This window comes from Mobula birostris, chromosome 8, assembly GCF_030028105.1.
Source record: "Mobula birostris isolate sMobBir1 chromosome 8, sMobBir1.hap1, whole genome shotgun sequence".
Classification (NCBI taxonomy): Eukaryota; Metazoa; Chordata; class Chondrichthyes; order Myliobatiformes; family Myliobatidae; genus Mobula; species Mobula birostris.
In genome coordinates this window covers 64,684,708-64,704,585 of record NC_092377.1, presented here as the reverse complement: position 1 = coordinate 64,704,585, position 19,878 = coordinate 64,684,708, and the positions used below count along the sequence as shown (strand labels likewise).

Below are 19,878 nucleotides of genomic sequence, written 5' to 3'. Positions count from 1 at the left end.
CATTATCAAAATTGCAAAACACTTCATCATTGTGTATATCAGTGCTACTGCTTGATAGTCATTGAGGCAGATCACTATGACCTTCTTGGGCACCAGTATAATTGAAATCTGCTTGAAGCAGGTGCATACCACACACTGCCAAAGTGAGAGGTTAAAGATCTCACTGAGTACACTAGCCAGCTGATCAGCACAGGTATTTAGTACTTGACTAGGTAACCCATTTAGGCTGGATGTTTTTCATGCATTCAACCTCCTGAAGGCTGCTCGCACGTTGGCTTCAGAGAATGAAATCATAGGATCATCGGAGAATGGAGGAGTTTGTGATGGTTCCTCCATGTTTTGGTAGATAAAGTGAACATAGAAGGAATTGAGCTCATCTGGAAGTGGAGCCCTGTTGTCTCCTATGTTGCTTGATTTAACTTTATAAAAGGTGATAGTATTCAAGTCCTGCCTCAACTGTCGAGCATCCTTCATTCATTCAAATTTGGTCTGGAATTGCCACCTCACCTGTGAGATGGCTTTCTGGAGATCGTATGTAGCTTCTTTGGTCACTAGATTTGAATGCTTTTGATGTGGCTCTCAGCAGATTTCCATTCTGATGGTTTATTCAGGGCTTCTGATTGGGGAAGACTCTGAATGATTTTGTGAAACACACTCAGCTACAGCTGTTCTAATAATGTCCGTTACAACCATGGTTTATTCATCCACATCCACTGATGAGTGAGTTCTTGAACACGACCGGTCCACTGACACGACACAATCCTGTAGCTGCTCCTCTGCCTGTTGCAGCCACAGCTTCGTTGTTCTAATCTCTGGAGCTAGGAGAAGGATGGCCACATGGTCAGTTTTTCCGAAATGCAATCTGGACATGGAATGGAAGGTATTTCTTACCTTAGCATAAAAGTGATCTAGTATGTTGAGACCTCTGGTGCTGCAGATTATATGCTGATGGTAAATGGGCAGGGGTTCTTCAAACAAACCTGGTTGAAGTTTCCGACTATGATTTGAAATGCATCGGGATAGACTGTTTCTTGTTTGGAGATGGCAGCATGTAGCGTCTCAAGCACTTAATTATATTTGGCCGCTGGTGGTATATAAACTGTGGTTAGGATCACAGAGGAGAACTCCCCAGGTAAGTGGAATGGGCGGCATTTGATTGTGAGGTGTTCCAAGTTGGGGGAACACGAGTTCAACAAAACCAACACATTGGTGCACCACCAAGAGTTTATCATGAAACACCACCTCTTTTATCTTATCCAAATCATCAGATGGGTCCGTTCTATAAATCGAGACGCCTTCAGGTCAGATCACTGTATCTGGCGTGCTGGGAGAAAACCACGTTTCGGTGAAGCATACAAGTGGCTCAAATAAGAGCAATCTTGCCCTCAGGTCCTCAGTTTTGTTCTTCAGTGACTACACATTTGCTAACAAGACGCTGGGTAGAGGAGGCCTCATCCCCCCCCTCCGCACCCCCCCGCACCCCCCCCCCGCCACTTTTCAGCCTGGTTTGTATTTCCCCTACTGCCTTGCTTCCGGATATGACGAGGAGCGTCATCTTCTTAAAGGTGCCATGTTTGCCTGGTCCGCAGAGTTTTGTAGACCATCTCGAAATCTGTAGGTTATTACGTTGATTTAAAAGTACATTGGGAAGTTACACACTACAGATTGCAATGTGAGTAATTCAAAAGAGAGGTATATTTAAAAGAACATTTGGAGCTATTGTTTGTAACCCACAAAATGTCACTGATGATTATCTTGCTTAATCACCTCTCAAAAATTCAATCAAATTATTCAGACAGGGTCTCCCTTTAACAAAGCCTTGCTGACAATCCTTGATTAATCCCTGCCTCTCCAAGTGCAGAATAATCCCAACCCTCGGTATTTTTTTCCAATAATTTCCCTACAATTGATTTTAGATTAACTGGTTTATAATTCCCTTGAATAGAGGTATTTACATTTGCTACATATTCACACCTGCATGATAGCAACAATGTCATGTTCCAGTGTGTTCATTAACACCCTCCGTTTAGTTTCCTCACTTGTTGGACTCCTTGCATTGAAACAGATGCAATGCAGCCTTATGTTCCACCCATGCTCCATATGAACTGAATGCCCACTCGATTGAATCAGTTTTTGTCTATATTTGGCCAGTTTCATTCCACTGTCAAATTGGATTAACTCTCCCAAAATCTTCCCAAAAAGATGTTGGAGCCATCCCAGCTCAAGTTGACATATCTGGCTAACATAGGTTCCTCCTATCCCAGGAATTGCCCTAATGGTCCAGGAATTTAAAGCCTGTACTCTCTCTTCAGAATTCTTCTTTTCCCTAGTGCCTTAATGTAGTGCTCATACTTTGAAACTCATTGCTCAGTCTGGTGATACCGGAAGCATCTTTATAGAAGACAGAACAGTACAGCACATTACGATGCTAGAGGAACTCAGCAGGCCAGGCAGCATCTATAGAAAAAAGTACAGTCGACATTTCAGGACAAAATATTGACTGTACTTTTTTCAATAGATGCTGCCTGGCCTGCTGAGTCCCTCCGGCATTTTGTGTGTGTTGCTCAGATTTCCAGCATTTGCAGATTTTCTCTTGTTTGCAGCACATTATGCTATTGAGCTGACCTTTTAACTTAGTCCAAGATCAATCTAACCTTTACCTCCGTCGTAGCCCTCCACTCTTGTTTCATCTATGTGCCTATCTAAAAGGTTCTTAAGTGTCCCTCATGCGTCTTCCTTCACCCCCACCCTGGAGGTGTGTCGCATGCACTTACCACTTTCTGTGTAAAAAAAAAACTATCTCTGACATCCCCCCTATACTTACCTCCAATCGTCTTAAAATTATGCCCTCTTATATTAGCTGTTGCTGCCCTAGGAAACAGGCACTTGCCTGTTATCATATACACCTCCATCGTCACCTGTCATCCTCCTTCTGTCCAAAGAGAAGAGCCCTAGCTCACTCAACCTTTCCTCATAAGATATGTTCTCTAAACCAGCAATATCCTGATAAATCTCCTCTGCACTCCAAAGTTTCAACATACTTCCTAGGATCTGAACACAATGCTCCAAGTGAGGTCTAACCAGGGTTTTATAGATCTGCAACATTACCACATGGCTCTTAAACTCAATCCCCCCACTAATGAAGGTCAATACACCATATGCCTTCTTAACCACCCGATAAACTTTGACAGATCTACATATGGACGTGGACCTCAAGATCCTTCTGTTCCTCCAACTGCTAAGAAACCTGCCAGTAACCTTTGCTTTGCCTTCAGGTTTGATCTTCTATAGATAAGTTGTTCAGGCCATTAGGAGAATCTAGGAATTCCCACATGCTGCAGGCTATACAACACATAGGATGAAGTTCTCCTGTCGTACTTTCAATTCAACTCTTTTACTTAAAATGTAGTCCACATAGAAACAATTTTTAAATTGAGCTCCTAGTTAACCATCTTAATTAAAAAATATATAATTAGGCTTTTGATCACTTTCCTTTATTTGAGTTTAAATTACAGATCTCTCAAAGTTGTGGAAATACTCACCAGCTTTCCTTACCAATTAGCCATCTCCCCTGCTGCACAACATTTTCTGAAAAGTGGCATCACCTCTAACACTTCCTTGAGATGACAAGTCCTAGCTGTAGATTCTTCCCTTTTTGTTCCTGCCACCAAATTTAGAGCCAGAGAGTCATATAGCATAGAAGCTGATCCTTTGGCCCAGCTGCCCCATGCTGACTGTGTTGCCCAGCAAGCTAGTCTCATCTGTCAGCACTTGGCCAAGAGACCAAGCCTAAAGCTCTCCTACCCAGGTACTTATCTGGATGTCCTTTAAATATTGCTAATGTGCCCACCTGAAACACTATTTCTGGCAGCTTATTCCAAAAATGCACTACCCTTTGCATGAAGTCCTTGCTCCTTGTTGTCCCTTTTAAATCTCTCACCTCTGATCTTAAACCTATACTCTCTTGTTTTTAGTACTCCCTTTCTTGGAAAAGACTATGTGCTTTCACCCTGTCCGTGCCCCCCTTGATCTTATATACATTTATCAGGTCACCTTTCATTCTCCTGTCTTCAAGAAAATAAAGTCCTAATCTATACTTTTCCTTTTAATTCAGCCCCCAAGACCAGCCAACATAGTAACAAATCTTTTCTTCACTCTTTCTAATATATAACATCTTTCCTGTAAACAGGGTATCCAAAACTGTACACAATATCCAAATCCGGCCTCATCATCACCTTAAATAATTGCAACATAACTTCCCAACTCCTTTATTCAGTGCTATGACTGTTGGATGAGTGCTTTCTTTACCACCCTATCTAAGTCTTACTGGGTTTGATCTATCAAAATGCAATACCTCACACTGTAAGCAATGCTGTAGCCACCACTCACTTCCTGCGCTGGTCACTGCCTCCTTTTTTTCTTGCATCTAGATCCTCCTCCTCATGCCACTGCCTTCCACTGTAGCATGTGTTTGTCTCAAGAGATGTTTATGATCTTGGATGGACTATCAAGGGGACTCTACTTCCAGAAATAAGCCGGACGTTCTGGTGAAGGTACTCCTGCAATTCTGTTAGGTAGGAAGTTCCAGGATTTTGATCCAGTATCAGTGGTGATGGGCAAACAGAAATAAGTCAGAGTGGAGTGTAACTTGGAGGGATACTTGAAAGTGGTGATGTTCCCAGTGTGCCTGCTTCCCTGACGTAGATGTCAACAACAAAGGTTTGTGATTTAAAAAAATGTGGTGGCCAACTTAAGCAAAGTCTCATGGAAAATAGTCCGATGAGGCCAGATAGTCTGTTTTAGTAAGGTTAACCCAAGGATAAATGTTGACTAATAAATATTGAACTCCATTCCTTCATTTTGCAATCTTTAAGCATGTTTGAGAGGTCAAGAAGGATCTTAGACCATATTATCATAAGATATAGGAGGAGAATTAAGCCATTTAGCCCATTGAGTCAGCTCTGCCATTTAATCATGGCTGATCCAGTTTTCCTTTCAACCCCAATATCCTACCTTCTCCCTAAATCCCTTCATGCCCTGAGCAATTACGAACTTATCAACATCAACCAACCTTGGCCTCCACAGCTGCCTGTGGCAAAGAATTTCACAAATTCACCACTCTCTGGCTAAAGAAATTCCTCCTCATATCTATTCTAAAGGGATGCCCTTCCATTCTGAGGCTGTGCCCTCTGGTCTTAGACTCTCCCACCATAGGAAACATCCTCTCCACATCCACTCTATCAAGGCCTTTTACCATTTGATAGGTTTCAATCACGTCACCCCTCATTCTTCTGAACTCTAATGAACACAGGCCCAAAGCCATCAAACACTTTTCATATGGCAAGCCATTCAATCCTGGAATCATTTTTATGAATCTCCTTTGAACCCTCTCCAATTTCAACACATCCTTTCTAAGCTAACGGGCCCAAAATGCTCACAATACTCCAAACGAGGCCTCACCATTTCTTTATAAAGTCTCAACATTACATCATTGCTTTTATTATTCTAGTCCTCTTGAAATGAATGCTAACATTGCATTTGTCTTCCTCACCACAGACTCAACCTACAAATTAACGTTTAGGGAATACTGCACAAGGACTCCCAAGTTCGTTTGCACCTCAGTTTTTGTATTGTCTCTCCATTTAGAAAATAGTTAACACTTTCATTTCTTCCACAAAAGTTCATGACCATACACTTCCGGACACTGTATTTCATCTGCCATTCCTTTGCCCACTCTCCTAATCTGTCTAAGTCCTTCTGTAGCCTCTCTGCTTCCTCAAAACTACCTGCCCCTCCAGCTATCTTCATATCATCTGCAAACTTTGCAACAAAGCCATCAATACCATCATCCAAATAATTGACTTATAAAGTAAAAAAGATCAGTCCCAAAACGGACCCCTGTGGAACACCACTAGTCACCAGCAGCCAGCCAGAAAAGGCTCCCTTTAGTCCCACTCTTTGCCTTCTGCCAATCAGTCACTGCTTTATCCATGCTAGAATATTTCCTGTAATACCATGGGCTCATACCTTGTTAAGCAGCCTCATGTGTGGTGCATTATCAAAGGCCTTCTGAAAATCCAAGTACACAACATCAACCAAACCTCCTTTGTTTATCCTGCTTTCATTTCTTCAAAGATTTCCAACAGATTTGGCAGGCAAGATTTTCCCTTGAGGAAACCAGGCTGACTACAACCAATTTTATCATGTGTCTTCAAATACCCTGAAACATCATCTTTAATAATTGACTCCAAGATCTTCCTTCCTATTGACATCAGACTAACTGGCCTACAGTTTCCTTTTCTTTTGCCTCTCTCCCTTCTTGATGAGTGGAGTGACATTTGTAATTTCCAGTCTTCCAGAATCATTTCAGAATCTAGTGATTCTTGAAAGATCATTACTCATGCTTCCATGATCTCCTTAGCCACCTCTTTCAGAACTCTGGGGTGTACACCATCTGGTTCAGGTGACCCATCCACCTTCAGACCTTTCTGTTTCCCAAAAACCTTCTCTCTAGTAATGGTAATTTCACACACTTCATGACCCCTGACACCTGGAACTTCCACCATACTGCTAGTGTCTTCCGCAGCGAAGAATGTTGCAAAATGCTATACAGTTCATCCATGATTTCAATGTCCCCCATTACTACTTCACCAGCATCATTTTCCAGTGGTCTGATACCCATTCTCACCTCTCTTTCACACTTTATGTATCTGAAGAAACTTCTGATATCCTCTTTAATATTTCTGGCTAGCTTAATTTCATATTCCATCTTTACCTTCGTATTGAGTTTTTAGTTGCCTTCTGTTGGTTTTTCAAAGCTTTCCAATTGTCTAACTTCTCACTAATTTTTGCTGTATCATATGCCTTTCCTTTGACTTTTATATTGGCGTTGACTTCTCTTGTTAGCCACGGTTGTGTTATCTTTTCTTCAGAACACTTTTTCCTCTTTGGAGTGTATATATCCTGAGCCTTCCGAATTACTTCCAGAAATTCCAGCCATTTCTGTTTTGCCATCATCCCTGCCAGTGTTCTTTTCCAATCAATTCTGGCCAACTCCTTTCATGTCACTGTAATTCCCTTTGATCCACTGTAAAACTCTTACATCTGAATTTAGCTCCTCCTTCTTAAACTTCAGAGTGAATTTGATCGTATTATGATCACTTACCCCTAAGGATTCTTTTACCTTGAGGACTGTCATCAATTCTGGTTCATTGCACAACACCTGATCCAGAAGAGCTGATCCTTTAGTGGGCTCAACCACTATAGCTGCTCTAAAAAGCTATCTCATAGACACTCTAGAAAATCCCCCTTGTGGAATCCAGCACCACCCTGATTTTAACCAATTTACCTGCATATTGGAGACCCCCATGACTATTGTAACATTGCCCTTTTGCCATGCATTTTCTATCTCCTTACTACTGTTTGGGGGTCTGTATACAACTCCCATCAAGATCTTTTTACCCTTACAGCTCCTTCGCTCTCTCCACTTTCCAACCCTATGTCACCTCTGTCTAATGATTTAATTTCATTTTTTTACCAACAGAGCAACACCTTCCTGCCTATCCTTTTGACACAATGTGTATCCTTGGACATTAAGCTCCCAGCTATAAACTTCTTTCAGCCATGATTCAGTGATGCCTACAAAATCATATCTGCCAATCTGCAATTGTGCAAGTTCATCTACCTTATTCCGTAGACTGCACACATTCAAATACAACACCTTCAGTCCCGTATTCACCCTTTTCGATTTTGTCTGCCTTTTACGATGCAATTTATCCAGGTTGACTGCAATTTTGCCCTATCAACAGCCTCTCCTCACAACACATTGCTTCTGTTTGTAACCAGCTACCTAATTTTCTGCACTATTATCCGCCTTTCCTACTATACTTCTTGCATTGAAATATATGCAGCTCAGGACGCTAGTCGTACCATGCTCAACCTTTTGATTCCTAACTTTGTCTGAGGTCTTACCAACATCTGCACCCACAACCTCTCCACTAACTGTTCTGACACTCTGGTTCCCATCCCCCTGCAACTCTAACTTAAACCCCACCATACAGCATTAATAAACCTTCCCGCTAAGATATTAGTCCCCCTCCAGTTCAGGTGCCAACCATCCCTTCTGTTCAGATCCCACCTTTCTTGAAAGAGAGCCCAATGTCCAAAAATTTTATGCTGTTCCTCCTGCACTAACTCCTTAGACATGTATTAAACTGTATAATCTTCCTAGTTCTAGCACGTGGCATGGGTAGCAATCCAGAGATCAGAACCCTGGAGACGCTGCCCTTTAAATTAACACTTAACTTCATGAACTCCCCCTGCAGAATGTCATCACTCATTCTACCCATGTCATTGGTACCTACATGGATGACGACTTCTGGCTGTTCACCCTCCCACTTAAGAATGCTGAGGACTCGATCCGAGATATCCCAGACCCTGGTACCCAGGAGGCAACATACCATCTGGAAATCTCGTTCTTGCCTACCCAACTTCCTGTCCGTCCCCCTAACTAACGAATCCCCTATCACCACAGCGTGCCTCTTCTCCCCCCTTCCCTTCTGCTTTAGCAGTTCATGCAAATAAAGTGTTTACCAACATTTGGTAATATTAGATTAAACAAGACTACAAGTAAAAGTCCTCGTGACTGAGTGCAGTTGAAATACTAGTCTAGATCATGCATTCAAGTCTCTGGAGTGAGACCAACGACCATCCTCTGATAAAGGGCCTCCAACCTGAAACTTTATCTCCATTTTTCTTTACAAATTTGCTGCCTGATCTGCTTGCCAGTGTACTGGAACAGTTCTAGTGCTTTCTGTTTTTAATTTCAGACTTCAAGTACCTGCTGGCATTTATTTTTTTAATTTTCAACCACAAGCAAGAGTGGTAACATTGAGCTAAAGGAAAACAGTTGTAAAGTCTGACTCAGAAACTCAGTGATACAGCAGTTTGTGTCTCTACAGAATATTTGTGTTCAGTGATAAGGTATTTGCAGTGACTGATACCCTTTATTAAGCTCTCAAATTGCACTTATTAAAGATGACCTATAGGGACCAAATTTTACTGAGGTAAAGTTAGCAGTCTCATAAAGCAATGACCACCTCAGACTTTATTAATAACTTAGATTGTTCTTTCACAGTTTCAACCAGTTTTGCTCATTATTATCATAATAATTCCCTCCAACAAACTTCAATTTGAGATGATAAATAATTTGTTGGCCACCAACCTGCTTGGTTTTCCATTTCCAGAGCTCCAGAATGCTCATCAGACTTCCATAAAAAACAATCATAAAATGTCAACAGAATGGAAAAAAAATTCATCCCATGGTGTTGGAGATACAGAAAGTTGGCTGGTAGATACCTTTGGATATGAATTGTGAAGTAATATTTTTGTTTTAATTTTTTTTTCACATTTTGGTGGAGCCACCCCAGGTGTAAACAGAATTTATCTCCAGGGGAGAAAATTCTCAATTGCTGAGTTAAAAGAAAAAAGTTTATAGTTTAATGGAGATCTGCCAAATCATGTAGAAATAATAGGGGTCAATAGAGTCATTGTCCAACACAGCATGGAAACAAGCCTTTTAGCTCAGCTGGTCCATGCCGACCACAACATCCTCCATGCTGGTCCCAGTTTCCCACGTTTGCCCCATAACCCTCCATGTATCTATCCAATTTCCTTTTAAATTTTGCAATTGTACTCGCCTCAACCACTTCCTCTGGCAGCTCATTCCAGGTACTCACTACCCTACTCGTAAAGAAGTTACCTCTTAGGTTTCTTATAAACCACTCCCGTCTTGCATTTGTGACCTCTGATTTTTGACCCCCACCCCTAAAGCCTGGGGAAAAGACTATGACCTTACACCTTATCTATATCTCTCATGATTTTATAAACTTCTACGAGATCACTCTCATTCTCCTGTGCTCCAGTTAAAGATCCAGTGTGGCTAACCTCTTCCTATAACTCAGGCTGTATAGTCCAGTCAGCATCCTCATAAGTCTCTTCTGCATCCTCTCCAGTTTGACAATACACAGCACGATCAAAACTGTACACAGTACTCCAAGTGTGTCCTCACCAACGATTTATATAACTGCAATATAATGTCCCTCATTCTAAACTCATTGTTAAATGTATTCACTGTTAGTTTTGATTCCAGTTTGCTAAGTGAAGAGATTGGTAAGCACCTTACGCCTAATGATAAGAAAGAGAGAAATAGATTGAAGTTTATCAGTATATTCCCTCATATTTGCAATCAACACCCATTTTATGATTTAAAACATTCACTCTCTCACTAGCTGCACACTTGACCACAGTATGTACTGCAGCAACTTGCCAAGGCTGCTTTGAGCAAACTTTTGATCTCCTTTGGCTAAAATGTCTACAGCAGCAGTGGCATGGGAATGTTCAAGTTTCCTTCCAAGTCACACACCATCCTGTCATGCTGTTTTATTCCATCAATCTTATCACCGAAATGTGTGCCTTGTGCACAGACAATAAGATAAATCTAATTTACTCAATTACTGCCCTGTCAACCTGCTTTCATTCATCAGAGTTGTGATAGAAGGGACAGTTGACAATGCTATCAAGAACAATTTATTCACCAATTGCCTATTTACTGATGTTCAATTTGGGCTCTGCTCGTACCACTCAGTTCACACCATTTCACAGTCTTGGTCCCAACAGAGACAGAAATGCTGAATCCTAAAGGTAAGTTGATAGCGACAACTCATAACATCAAGATGGGCTTAATTGAGTGTGATATCAAGGAGTCCTGGTAAGGTTGAACTCCACATTCCTTGGTAAGGTGCTTAGAACCTGTTCTCTCTTGTTTCATGGCCCCTCCTTGCTGACTGCTATATGCTCTCCACTGCTCTGCTTTTGCATCAAGACTTCTCTACGGTTCCTGGCAGGATGGGTGGACCTATGATTTGGCCCAACAGAGTATGCTCACCTAAAAGAACTCATCTATTGACATAAGCACTTGATCCAGAACCGGGAGGCAAACCATTGGTCACTCGCCACTCACCATTAACCTCCTGCTCACCACTCTCTTCCAACTCTCCATCTCGATACAGGAGCCCTACGCCAGTCAACTTCCTCCCTCTGAATTCTGATTCTGGTGCCTGAACACTTTGACAGATCACGAATACGATGTGGTAACTTCCTCTCTCAGTACATCTTACATTTTGAACTCCAGCCAACTCTGTATTCTACGGACTGAGCCAAGGTTGCATTTGTCATCGCTCTCTTGACTGGGTGAACTCAGACTTGGGCTGCTGACAAAACCATAAAACCACCATTTGCAATAAATAAGAAGAATTTGCTACTGAGATATGCCAGGTTTTTGAGCACGTGGGAAGTGGATACTTCACCTATGTCCAGGCCGATGCTCAGGCTGGACCACCATGGAATTCAAGGCCTTCTTGGCGGAAGGCTGCTGGAATATAGAAATGCTGCTAGTCCATTACCACCATGGCCTCCTGGAATGTTTGAAGGACAAGCTCTCAATCCGGCAGCTGGCCACCAATCTCGAATGCCTCATCACTCTAGTCTTCTGTTTTATGGAATGACCCACCAGATCATCAGCCAGACCACCAGTTTGCTACCCAGAGCCATTTAGGCTGTAGCATCCTCCATAGCAATGCCTTTAAAACCCAGGCAGCTAGTGAGAGCTCCCTTAACACCTCAAGAGCATGAGCATCGGTGGAAAAACAACTTGAGCACCTACTGCAGAGCAGCCGACCACCTACGCATCAAATGCCCCTTACATCCGGGAAATGCCACCACCAGGTAGAGACGATGGGCCTTCTCTCTGGTAAGCTCCTCCCAGACCCTCATTCCAGCACCACACCATGACTCACTCTCCACACCCCGACGGCTCCACATGCACAGGAGGCTCTGGTGGATTCCATTGCAGTAGGGAGCTTTCTGGACCAGACTCCGTGTGCAGCTCGGACTTCCTACCTAGGCTAACTCTCACTCCTTCTGCATCATGGCAATTAACAGACGTCCCTTGGGGTTGGGATGGTCAGAGCATGCACACGAGCATCAGAGAGCACCGCAAGTCCATCCAATTCCTCCTGATTGACTCACCCAACATGCCTCTCATCCTGGCCTACCCCTGGCTCTCCACTCATGCTCCTCACTTTGCCTGGTCATCTAGTCCATTGCTGCGTTGACCTGCCGAACCACTTGCCTGCAACCTCAGTGGACTTCACCCCACAAACCTATGGAGACAGAGGATACCTTCGACCTCACCAAACTCCTGCAGGAATACAACAACTTAACAATCGTCAACACCCTGCCAACTCACAGACCACACAACTGCACGATAAACTTCCTCTTGGGCACCACCCCTCCTGAGGTAGCCTGTTCTCTCTCTCCCCTTCTTGAGACCCAAACTATGAATGACTACAACGCCAAAGAGTTACAGCATGGCTTCATTCAACCACCCCAGTTCTCAGCTAGTGCAGGATTCTTCTTTCTGTAAGGGGTTTCTTTTCTTTTTGGCACTGTGTAGTCTAACTAAAATGGCTTCTTTGTTATGTTATAATTGAAAGGGCTTCTTTGTTATGTTAACTGCTGAGAAAGTCCTCCCGCTAGCAGTTTGTTTGGATCACGTTACTGATAAGAAGGTGTTACGAACCATTTGGGATAGTTGTTATGCTTTTGGTGTGTCTGTAAAATATTGTATGCGCGGGGTTTTGGGGAGAAAGCGGGAGAGAGAGACAGAGGATGGACCAGGTGCTGTGAGTCCGCTAACGGGGTCGGACCCCGAGCAGGAGTCCGAGGTACAGGGTGAGGAGAGGAGATGGAGACGGACTCGTGTGGAGCGTCTGGTCGACCACCGTTGTTGGTCCCAGGCGGCCAGTCGAGGTGGTCCGAGGGGTCACAGGGTGAAGAAGAAGGGTCCTGAGCTCCAACTGTTTGTGCACGAAGAGATTGAACTTTGATAAGTGTGGCACCTTTTATTTTCCTTTTATATTTTATTCTCTATTAATTATATAGTTCCAGTAATATCTATAAACTGTGAATCATTTAATCGTATCTGGTGTATTGTCTGTTATTTGGGTGGGGTGGGGTACATCACACAGCATCCACACAAACTATTACCCAGTTTGGCAGAGCCGAGGGCTGTTTCCCTAGACGACAGCGAGCCCAGCGACCCTGAGGCTGGCCAGTGGGCTACATTGTGGGGGCTCTTCTGGGATTGGATCTAGTGGTATGCTGTGTGGTTGCCCTGTATAAATCAGTAATGTGTGTCTCTGTGGGTTATTTGCTGGTTATTGCTGCATGCGTGGTGGGTGAGGTCTTTGTTCGAGTTCAGACTAGCGTTGACGAGTTGGGGGTGTGACTCGGGGCTGTCCATGCTGTTGGGAGAGAGAAGAAAGAGTGGTCTGATTCTGAGGTAGTGTCTGCGAATAAATGTTCTAGCTCTGGCAGGCTCTGCCTGGCGTTTGGTACAGTGTCCACCCCAAGAGGGGCGGAGGCCTGCGAGACGTGGGCGGAGCGGATCTCTCAGTTGTTAGATGAGTGGCAGTGCTCGGTTGAGGGAGAGCGACAGGGATTGGTTGAAAGTTTAAGTAGGCGGGCTGGTGACGGTGTTAGAGCTGTCAGGTTCACTTACACCGTAGTGACAGCTGTCAGTTATTTGAAAGAGGGGGGAAAGTTTTCAGTGTGTCTTCTCTGGCTAGGAGGGCAGCTAAATTGCTTGCAGTGCCAGGGGGATCATTTCAGGGGATCAGCCCCTCCTTCAATTGTTCAGCTGATCAGAGAGGTGTCAGGAAACTTAGTGAAGGCCCAGTGGGGGAACGGCTTGGGGTCTCTGGGGAAGTACGTTCCCAGCAATGTACCAATGAACTTCCGAAAGGAAAAGACTCTATTCCTGAAGGCTTAGAGGGACCACGCTCCAGGATGTCATTACGGATAGAGGGAAGCGATGCTAAAGCCATCCTCGATCCTGGGGCGCAGGTCAAGTTGCTGTACAGTTCATTTTACAACTGGTGTCTGAAGCATTTACTCTTGACAATTGCAAGGGCACCGGAGATTTTGGGTACCAGTGCCAGTAATTATCCAGAAGACAATGATGGTTAATGACCCTGGAGTTCATAGGGGCATTGTCTGGGCACCCAGCGTGTCGAGTTGCTTCTGAGGACATGTGTAGCAGCCCTGAGCCGGTAGCGAATTTAAACAAGACCCAGCAGCGGTACGGCCTGGAGAAAGTAGCTGAGTGTGAGACCCTCTTAGTAGACGCTCCGAACTACCACGAGGGAGGGGAGTTGACCACTGAAGACAACTCAGTGAGAGAAAGGTCGCGGCAACTGGACCCTGGCGCCGTGGAAGATGTAGGCAGCGTGTGTGTGGATTATGCGATGTGGTTTAATGTGCTGCATCTGAGGGGTGGATGTTGCCAGATCCCGAGGAGTGCGGCTGTTGAGCCGAAGACGGCCATTATTAGTTCCCAAGGATCCTTCCGATCCGAAAAGATGCCCAAGGGCATATCCGGAGCCCCTGCATCCTTCCCGCGGGGCATGAGGAAGACCATGGGGGAAGTGAAGGTGTGTGGAGTTTTGGCATATGTGGATGACCGCCTAGAGCTTGGATTTGCCTGGGGGACTATGAGGCGAGGCGAGTGGATGAGCCTGGGCGACAGAAGCGAAGTGTCAAATGTGGAGGAGTTCTTGGCCGGAGGAGTTTGGTGCAATGTGGGGAAAATGACCCGACATACCAGTTGAACTTCCTGGTGTTGGAACAAACGGTGGTGGACCTGGGGATGGAAACCCAGGTCGTCAATCTGAGTGAGACACAGGGAAGAGAGGGGATTTGCACCGCTGAACTGAGTGCTCAGAAATGCCGGCTGGAGACTGAGTGCCGCACTTTTGGGACGACCATTGCGAACTTGGAATTCACACTCGTCAACGTGGAGAAGGAGCAATGGAATTCCGAGCTGACACTGCGGTCATGTACTGATGAATTAATCCAGCGAGAAGATACAATGACCCACCTTCGAAGGGATCAGCAGAAACTCAAGACGTTGATCCAGAAAAGATTGGAAGACTTACAAGTTGGGGAAGATCAAAGAAGTGTTCTGACTAAGGCCAACAGAAAACCGAGAGCCCAGGGAGGGGAGTTTGACTACACTCCCGAGGAGGTATAGAAATAGAGGACAGATCTCGGAAAAGGGAGGCGAATGCTTGAAAGGAACCTGAAGGTGACTATCGACAGTTTAAATGAAGTGAAAAAACTGAACGTTGACCTGGAAGACGTCATCAGGAAGAAAAAACTGGAGGCTGAACATCCTTTAACTGCTGCTTTTCAGGTTAGTGTGGAAGAAGCTGGTGGGGTAACTGCGTCCCAGATTGAGATGACTAAGAATTGTGAGTCAGAACTGCTGAGGCTGTGGCGAGAGTTGAAGGAGTCCCCGAAGAAGCTGATGTCTCAACTGCAGGAGGCTGAAGGGGTAGCCCCGGCTAAATGTTTCAGTTTGAAGAAACTCAAACAGCAGCTACCGATCGAGGGAATGAGGAAGAATCCGGATTCGAAGGATGATGTGCTGGACATGTGGTACATGCTGCCTTTCGCTAACTTCCCCATGATTTTGGAAGAGACATTTGGCCCTTCTCCCACTGAGTCAGGTGTAGTGGGGAGGACTAGCTGTGGGCAGTCTGAGTTACAGCAGGACCAGGAAGGAAAAGAAGTGGGGCTCCGGACACGGGACTGGGGGCTCCGAGTTGTAATGGTGGCCTGAGTGAGAGAGGAGTTGGCAAGCAGGCCCGAAGTATCCCTAGTAGTGTCTGAGCCTTTAGGGTTCAGGTGAGGGGTGTATGGAGGTCTCGGAGGATTAGGAAGCTCTCAGATAGGTTGGCCTATGTAGCGCTCGTGGACGGGCGGAAGGTCCACTGTTTGGGGAGCAATGTATCTGGATGGGTTTCTGTGTCTGTAGGACTGGTTGGCGAGTTATAAAAATAAAAATGGGGGTCTTCGTCCCTGCATCGACTACTATGGACTCAACTAAATTAACATTAAGAACTGCTACCTCTCCCCTTGATGGACAGTGCATTCGAAACATTACACTGGGCCCAGGTACTCACCAAACTGGTTCCATGGAGCGTGTACAACCTGATCCACATCTGCCAGGGGGATGAGTGGAAGATGGCTTTCATAACACCATCTGGCTGCTATGAATATTTGGTGATGTCCTTCACACTTTCTGACAGTTCAGCCATTTTCCAAGCCTTCATTAACAAGATTCTCTGAGACATGCTACACTGGTATGTGTTATTCTACCTTGGTTACATCCTCATCTTCTCTAAGGACTTCCTATTATGTCTCTTTAGTCCTTCAGCGTCTGCTTGAAAAACAAGCAAGTTAGAAGAATGTCCGTTCCACACCCCGGTCATTTCCTTCCTGGGTTATGTCCCTTTGCCCCAGGGCATAACCATGGACCCAGAGAAAGTGAGCTCCTCTATTGTAAGGCCCCAAGCCCACTCCCACAAACAGCTGCAGCACTTCTTGGGCTTCTGCAACTTCTACCATCGTTTTGTGAGAAACAACAGCCAAATTGCTGCTCCTCTCACCTCTGTCACCAAGTCACCTACATCAGGGATGAGCTGGTTGGCTGCTGAGGACCATGCTTCAGAGGAGCTCAAGAGATGTTTCACCACCAGTCCCATTCTCCACAATCTGAATCTCTCCGGACCTTTTGTGGTAGAGGTGGATGCATCTAACATGGGCGCCCAGGCCATCCTCTTCCAGCAAGGACTTAGTGCACAAGTTCAACTCTACACAGCACTGTTATGGAATAGGAGACAGTGAGCTACTCAGTGTTAAATGGGTCTTGATGGAATGGAGATGATGGTGAATGGGAAACACTGAGCCATTCCTGATCTGACTGACAACCAGAACCTCACATGCATAGAACAGATCCACCAACTCAACCCAGGTCAGGCTCTCTGGCCCCTTCTTTCCACAATTCAACTTCACCATCTCCTATTGACCTGGCTCCAAGAACACTAAGGCAGATGCCCTGTCGCGGCAGTTCGAACAGCTTATCATTGCTTCTTTGCAGATCCTTGCTCCAATCATCTGGGACCTTGAGAACCGGATCTGCCTGGCCCTACAGCACGAGCCAACTCTGCCAACACACCCAACCACTGCATGTACATGCCAGCAGCCTTGCGCTCTGAGGCACTCCAGTGGGCCTACTCCTCATTCATATCCAGCCATCCAGGCGCATGATTGCACATGTGTATCAGTTCATTGCCACCTGTTCTTAATGTGCCCAGTCCAATTGAATTGGCATGAGTTGAATTGCAAATGAATTGGCATTCATTTCAAGAGGAATTTGGCATTCATTTCAAGAGGAATAGTGTATAAGAGTAAGGAGGTGTTGATGAGGCTCTATGGGGCATTAGTGAGACCTCATTTGGAATACTGTGTGCAGTTTTGGGCCCCCTATCTTAGAAAGGATGTACTGATATTGGAGAGAGTTCAGAGAAGATTTACAAGGATGATTCCTGGAATGCAGGAGCTAACATATGAGGAGCGTCTGTCGGCTCTTGGACTGTATTCATTAGAGTATAGAAGAGTGAGAGGGGATCTCATAGAAACGTTTCGAATGTTGAAAGGGTTGGACAGAGTAGATGTGGAAAGGTTGTTTCCCTTGGTGGGTAAGTCCAGGACAAGAGGCCATAGTCTTAGAATTAGAGGGTACCCAGTTAAAACAGAGATGAGGAGAAATTTTTTTAGCCAGAGGGTCGTGGATTTGTGGAATTCATTGCCACATACAGCTGTGGAGGCCCGATCATTGAGGGTGTTTAAGGAGGAGATTGACAGGTATCTAATTAGTCAGGGTATCTAGGGATATGGGGAAAAAGCCAGAAATTGGAACTAGATGGGTGAATAGTTTAGCTCATGGGGGAGCTGCGGAGCATACTCGATGGGCTGAATGGTCTACTTCTGCTCCTTTGTCTTGTGATCTTGTGAATTCCTCCAATCAGTGCCCTGTGGGCTTATGTGGCCCCTACCAGTCCCTCAATGCTAGTGGTCCCTCATCACCATGGATTTCATCATGGGTTTGCCACCTTACGATGGGGCCCATGGTGATCAAGGCAATGGTGGACTGGTTCTCCAAGGTGACCCAATTGATTGCCCTTCCCAAACTTCAGTCAGCCACTGGGATAGTGTACCTGGTTCTCCAACATGTAGGTTGCCTCCATGGTTTCCCTCAGGAGTTGTGCTAGATCAGGGCTGACAATTCTTCTCCCACTCCTAGCGAGCCTTCTGTTCCCTCCTCTGCACCTCAGTTGAGTTTGTCCTCTGGCTATCATCCACAGACCAGAAAGAGCCAATCAGCAAGTGCAGAGCTTTCTGCAATGCTTCACTGCCTCTAAACCTTCCACATGGTAGAATTGTCTGCCCTGGCCTGAGCTGATCTTTCTCACAATTTACACACCTCCTCTGCCACAGCTATGGCACCCTTTGAAGTACTTCATGGCTACTGTCAGGCAAGGCCCTGATTTCCCACTGCTGGAGTGTTTGGGAAAGGGCACAGAGGGCTATCCTAGCTGCCAACCATGCCTTCTGCCACTAAGCCAACTGCCAGCACTGCCCAGTCAGACTACTCCAACCCAGGGACCATGTCTGACTGTCCATTCGAGATCTGCCTCTGCACACCGACTCCCACGAGCTCTCACCTCAGTTCATTGTCCCTTCAAGATTACCTATCACATCAATCCAGTCCAGTCACTTACTGTCTCTGGCTGGCAGTATCCCTCAGGATCACATCTATCTTCCATGTGCCCTGTCTCAAGCCCATCGTCCATGGACCACTCAACCCACCTGAACCTGCACCTCCAGAACCTGAGATGGTGGATGGTGGTCCAGTGTGTATGGTTCACCGGCTGATGGACTTGCGTCATTGTTGATGGGGTGTGCAATACCTGGTCATTTAGAAAAGGTATTGCATGGAGGAGAGGTCTTGGGTGCCATACTCATTGGATCCATCACTCACTGAGGAGTTCCACCGGACTCATCCGGATTGCCCTGGGTCATCGGGTGCCGACCATAGGAGGGGTGTCCTGTCAGGCCTGCACAGGTGGTCTGCAGCCTATTTAAACCCATCTCTCATTCACAGTCCTTGTTCACCCATCAAACCAGTCGGCCTCAACCAGTTGCTCTGGTCTTCAGTTACCTAGTTGCCTGTGGTGTTTAATACCTGTGCTCTCTTGTTTCATGTCCCTTCGTGGCTTATTTTGCAGTTTATTATTAAAGTTATTGCTCACTGCTACAGTATATTGTCTCTGTTGCTCTACTTTTGGGTCAAGCCTCCGCTACAATTCCTGACACTATGGAATTATTTTTTAGGGCTGAGGTATTCTCCCTCAGTCAACTTCACCACAACAAATTATCTTTGTTAGTTACTAGTGGGATTTTGCTCAACATAAGCTGAGTGCCCTATTTCTTAAGTTACACCAATCACAACAACTAATGGACTGTAACATTTTACCAGTCACTGAAGTCAAGACTAACTGGCCTATAATTTTCTGTCTTTTACCTCTCTCACTTCTTAAAGAAGACTCCCTTGTTAAAAATGTGCTCAGATTCTGTAGAGGAAGTCAAAACAATAAGTAGATGGTCTTTTTTATTAATGCTAGCTGTTCTCTTACTCCACTACCTCACTAACCATTCCCGGTGGCTGCAGTTAACTGAATGCATCAGGAAAGCAGATCCATGCCCTGCTATAACACAGGAGCACCAAAACCTGCTACCCTGCTGCATTTGGGATTTTAAAACAGAACTGAAAAAAGTAGAAAATGCTAATTAAAATTCATGTTCACTCCCTAACTAATCCACTTAGTCATAGAAAAGTTCAGCACAGAAGCA

The 19,878-nt window shown here is 45.1% G+C and overlaps 1 protein-coding gene across 10 annotated transcripts in view; it reads left to right on the top strand.

Moving 5' to 3' along the window:
- Positions 1–19,878, top strand: part of rps6ka2 (ribosomal protein S6 kinase, polypeptide 2) — a 324,857-nt gene that overhangs the window by 163,788 nt on the left and 141,191 nt on the right. Inside the window, exon 3 of one of the 10 annotated variants that reach the window (XM_072265324.1) lies at positions 4,431–4,574. The exons of the other annotated variants lie outside the window; for them this stretch is intronic. The gene's annotated coding sequence lies outside the window, so the exon portion shown is untranslated. The remainder of the gene's footprint in view (positions 1–4,430; positions 4,575–19,878) is intronic. 10 annotated transcript variants of the gene reach the window in all.